The sequence below is a fragment of the Pimephales promelas genome, chromosome 11 (assembly GCF_988280905.1).
Source record: "Pimephales promelas chromosome 11, fPimPro1.hap1.1, whole genome shotgun sequence".
NCBI classification, from domain to species: domain Eukaryota; kingdom Metazoa; phylum Chordata; class Actinopteri; order Cypriniformes; family Leuciscidae; genus Pimephales; species Pimephales promelas.
Window position 1 is genome coordinate 22,550,055 of NC_142779.1, and position 5,212 is coordinate 22,555,266.

General features: G+C 39.0%; 1 long non-coding RNA gene across 1 annotated transcript; it reads right to left on the minus strand.

The window, feature by feature from the left end:
- Positions 1-981: 981 nt before the first annotated feature.
- LOC148977175 (uncharacterized) lies at positions 982-3,015 on the minus strand. Its single transcript, XR_016145558.1, has 3 exons — positions 2,229-3,015; positions 1,951-2,116; positions 982-1,320 (listed from the first exon to the last, which is right to left on the minus strand). It is a non-coding gene; the product is annotated as an uncharacterized LOC148977175 (long non-coding RNA).
- Between the last annotated feature and the right edge of the window lie 2,197 nt (positions 3,016-5,212).

The following is a 5,212-nucleotide window of genomic DNA, read 5'->3' on the forward strand; positions in this document are numbered from 1 at the left end:
ATGACTCGTAAATGTAAGTACACATTGATGGCCTACGACACGAAACGAGTGGTTTGTGTGAGAAAACGAACAGTATTTATATCGTTTTTACCTCTTGTAATCATAGCCATGACAAAATGATCTGCCGGCACGGGCGCTTCGGTCTGCGCATGCGCTGGAAGTGATCGCTTGCGCGCCTACGTCACTCTTTGTTTATACCATAGACAGTAAAAAAACATCCCCGATTGCGCGCAAGCTTCTCCTCCTGTACATACGGTAATCTCTTTCCTGTGCGACAGAGAGTTGCGTGGGTATGACGCAATCGTTAGCCTACTTTCACTAAAACTGCATCTACGGGGCCATAACATAAGCTACAAGGTAATGGAGCTATTTATACATTGTCGTGTTTCTTTAGAAATAAATAAAGGACAAATGGGGTCTTCAAACGCCTCAGATGTAAAGTTATTCGCTGTCAAAGTGACGCCAAAATGAATGGGAGTCAATGGGAATGCTAACGCAAGTGAAGTTCTGCTACAAGATGTCAGCTCCCGCGAGGCTTCAACTTCCGGTCGATGGATTACCACCTTGGTTTATACAGAGATTTGGGAAGTTTTACCTTTCACTAAACATATTTAGATATACGGGAAACCGCAATGAAAGACGATTTCGTATCTAAATATGTTTAGTAAAAGGTAAAACTTCCGAAATCTCCGTGTAAATATTGAGTGACGTCACACGCAAGCGATCACTTCCGGCGTAACATTTAACTGATTCAGTTCGGTTCAGTTGGACATTGAACAACTGATTCAGGTCACTTGGACGTCACTGTGACTACACGAGGTAAAAACAATATAAATACTGTTCGTTTTCTCACAAAAAACACTCGTCTCGGGTCTTAGGCCATCAATGTTTACTTACATTTACGAGTCATTAAATCATGTTTAATTTTGACTTCTCTGTGCTGCTCTTTGGTGGACCCCCTTAGCCTCCAGTGTATGACTGATAGACAACTACGCACTGTCAAAATTGAAAATACTGTGGAAACAAAGACACCTACATCTTGGATGCCCTTGAGGTAAGATCAAACATATCAAAAATTAATTTCAAAGTGAACTATCCCTTTAAGCTCAAACAACATTTTTGTTTCAAAGTACTTTTTTACATTTTGTGTAATTATAGACATCTCAGTTTTTTGTTTTATATATACATTTGACAACTCACATGCTTAACCACTCAAGGTCCACAGGGTAGGCTAATGAGAAGAGTAGACACATGAGGATTGACTGTGTTGTTCCTCTTCTCTGAGGTCTTTCCACTTTCATTGATGTTCTTGGTAAACATCTGCTCAAAAATAAGTCAGAAAAATACAAGCAGAAGCTTTAGGATCATGTGCAGACTTATGAAAATATACCACTTTACAATAAGCATTATTTGCACTACTAAAAAGGATTTGTTCACCACAAAATGACATTTCTGTAATTAATTACTCGTTAATATGTCACTACTGCCCTTCATTCATTTTCAGGAACACACATTAAGATTACGTCATTACAACGTCCGGGGCCCAGAAAGGTAGTGAAAACCTCATTAAAGTAGTCCATGTAACTTCAGTGGATCAACCTCAATGTTATGAAGTGATGAGAATACTTTTTGTTCTAACGTAGAACCTGGAAGCGATGCACTGTTTACTACAGCGTCAGAGATTGACACAGAAGAGAAGAGATTTTGTGGTTGATCCAGTGTAGTCACATGGTATATTTTAACATTGTCTTAACTGCTTTTCTGGACCTTGGAAGTTGCAATGATTTTGTGGCCTATGTGTGGTTCAGAAACCCTGTATGATTTCATCAAAAATATCTTAATTTGTGTTCCGAAAATGAACGAATTAATTAATGACAGGTGAACTAACATTAATTTTTAGATGAACTAATCCTTTAACATATACAAATTTATATTTCAGTAATCTGTTACCTTTGAACAAATTCAAGTGTGCAGGATGCCTCGTGCTGGTACACCAGATTAAAGTTGTAGTAAGTTGCAAACAAAGCAGCAAATTCAGCCATGAAATTGGGGTGTTGATTCGGAACCACTTGACCCTCAATACTCAGCATCCACTGGGTTGCAGTGATAATTTCACCTAAAAATAAAACAAATGAAGAGAGAAAAAGAAAACAGTTTATAAAAATCTATGCTAAAATACAACAGGCAAAATGTATTAAGTAATTTAAAGATTCTGGAACGTACATTACCTAAGACAATCAGTCTCAGAGAGTCTGGAAGTGTAGAACTTTTTTCCACTTCAGGTGCTGTTGCTGACATCTACAATAATAAGAAAAAATAATAAAAGGAAAAAAATGTAATGTAATTAAGTGCAGTAAATGCAGTAAATGCAGTACAGACAGATTTCCCAGCCCTCATCAATATGGCATTTTAAAATGCCTAATTAAGTAATTCAGAGTTGTACATGCATGTGAAATGACGGTATCCAATCTTGCATATCAGTGTTGTGTCTGGTCAAATCTAGCACCTTTACAAGACTTCTGATAACCTGTATGGTCTCTATAAATGAAACTTAAAAGCTGCACATTTTTAAATGCACGTGAAAAGTCAGGTAACGTTACACCACAGGTAAAACAGCAGTTTAGAACATTAATGTGACCTACAATGATATTGCTATCATATTGACAATTTACAGTGATACATTTCTCATTTAGATTTAGGTTCAAGTTATATTAAGAAAACAATAAATATGGGAACTTTGAACAGAAAATAAAATTAACTTTCAAATCTTTTGCCAGTCATTTTGAATTTAGTTATGACGCAGGGATTTGTTAAACACTGGGTTTACTTGCTCTCAATAATAAATCCAAACTAGTGAAATAAATGATAAAATAGCAGCATCATGCAACGATGTTAAAATCATATTCTAATGTTTTTCATCAGCAAAGCTAACTGCACGTGCGTATTTACGTTCTGTCTCAACAGCACTTCAGAATGCCTTGTTTTCCAAACTGCAAATGCTCGAAAAAATACTCTCTGGAGAGCATGACGAACAGGCATAGGCCTGTTACTATCATTAAGGCCAATTTATACTTCTGCGTCGAGGGTACGCCGTAGTGTACGGCGTTGGCTACGCACGTAGGCGACGCCGTTGTGAGCATTTATACTTCTGCGTTCAGGTCTTGGTTGCTCTGCAGTACTGCTCCGAAACGCTAGTTGGCGGCGGAGAGTTTTAATGTTCCACTGTGTTTAGATTCCTCGCGGCTAGGTTACTACGAGTGAAAGAGAGCTGATCATGTTGGAATTGGAGCTTATTAAGGTGGAAAAACAGTTCACTTTAGTGAAATTACTAAAACTGAAAGGCAGAAATGAGAGAAGACTTCGGAGGAGATGAAACGTGTGGAAATCATAGACAGTGGTGGAAATGCGTGAGAAGGTACGTGTGGAAATGCGTAGGAGGAAATGCGATGCTACCAAGCCAACCAATCACCGATCTTGCGGTCCGCGTCGTCGCGACGTGTAGTTACATTTTTGAGGAGGTGCGCGTCAGGCGACGGCGAAGGGTACGCGGTATGGGACGCGTCTGTGCGTATGCTACGCCGTACCTACTGCGCGCACCCTACGCAGAAGTATAAATTGGCCTTTAGGTGCGTTCCATTCGACAGTGTCCCTACGCAGTGTTCACTGCTCCCTACTCCCTGAACACGGTATATCAGTTGAAGTGGACTTCACTGACTTCCTGTGAAGTAATGTAGCAATGTTCCCTTATTCCCTATGCCGTTTGCAGTGCCCTTCGAACTGAAAATGTTCGTTCCCTTTAAAATGGAATCTCACTTAAGATGGCTAAATACCCTGTGAAGTCCACTTCGCAGTCCACTTACGGTCGAATGGAACGCATCTATTGTGCGCTGCAAATTGATTTGCGTTAAATAGTTATGATGCAGGCCTTTATTAAACACTGGTTTTACATGCTCTCATACGAAAATCGAAATCAAACGAAATCAAAACTGGTAAAATAAATGAGAAAATAGCAGCATCCAACGATGTTAATATAGCCTATTCCAATGTTTTCGTCAAGAAAGCTAACTCTCACCAAGACTTAAGTGGATCCGATCTGATCGTCTTGCAAACTGCAATGCTCTAAAATACTCTCTTGAGAGCAAATTTAAATAAAACTGTAACAAACTGCAGCATTCGTCCATAACATTTAAGATAGTTTTACCTTCCTTGTGCTTGTAAAAGTTCAGATCGCCTCACCACTGAGCGCGCGCCGTCGCGATTGCCTCGCCTGAAACAAGAAATTTAAAATTAAAGACACATTGCTTTACTAAATAAACGTAACGTTTCGATGGAAAATATAGGAATCAAACACTTTTACATCACACTAAATGTCCTGATAACACGCAGTTGTTAACAAGTCGATCAATAATTGCATGATATATAATGACATGCCGATGTTATGAATTCTGTTCAAAATATGAATCGCTCAGTAATACATTAGATCGTAAATATTTATGGGCGTAAATTTAAGTTAACTTACAAAAAATTGAGTAAATAGTGCCTTTTATCTTCAACTCGATCCTGCCCTGCTCCAGTCCACCACCAGATTTCAAATGTATTCAGCCCGCGCAATCCCATAATGCCACGTCACAGTAAATTGTTGTAAAACGTATGAACTACAGTGAAAACACCTCTTACCTGTAAATCAATTTACAGTTGACAGGGAAATATACAGTAAACAACTGTAATACTCCCTTTGACCCATAATGCATTGCGAATTACAGTAATAACTTGTAAAATGATAAAACAATAAATTTCTGTAGAATTTTGCTGTAGAATCTACAGCAATTTTTTACAGTGTGGGGTCCAGTGTTGTCCATGAAAAATATCATATTTTGTGTTTTGTGTTTTGCAGAAGAAAGTAAGTCATACAGATTTGGAACGATGTGAGGGTTGAGTGATTCATTTACAGTACCTCTGACCCCTTACACCTTTTTTTCACTTTCGATCTTGTGAGGACATCCCAACGCTCCTCCCTGCCCCCTTCTCCATGTCTGAGAAGCATTCTCTTTAGATCAATTACCAGCTGCATCTATCTAGGTTGTTTCAGCATCATGGCAAACATGGGATTAATTACTGAGAACACCAGCACGGCGGTACAAGGGCGCCTCACCAAAAGAGGGCTTCCAACCTCTGTGTGGGCCGGAGCTTGTTTGTCAAAAGAGGAAAGCGA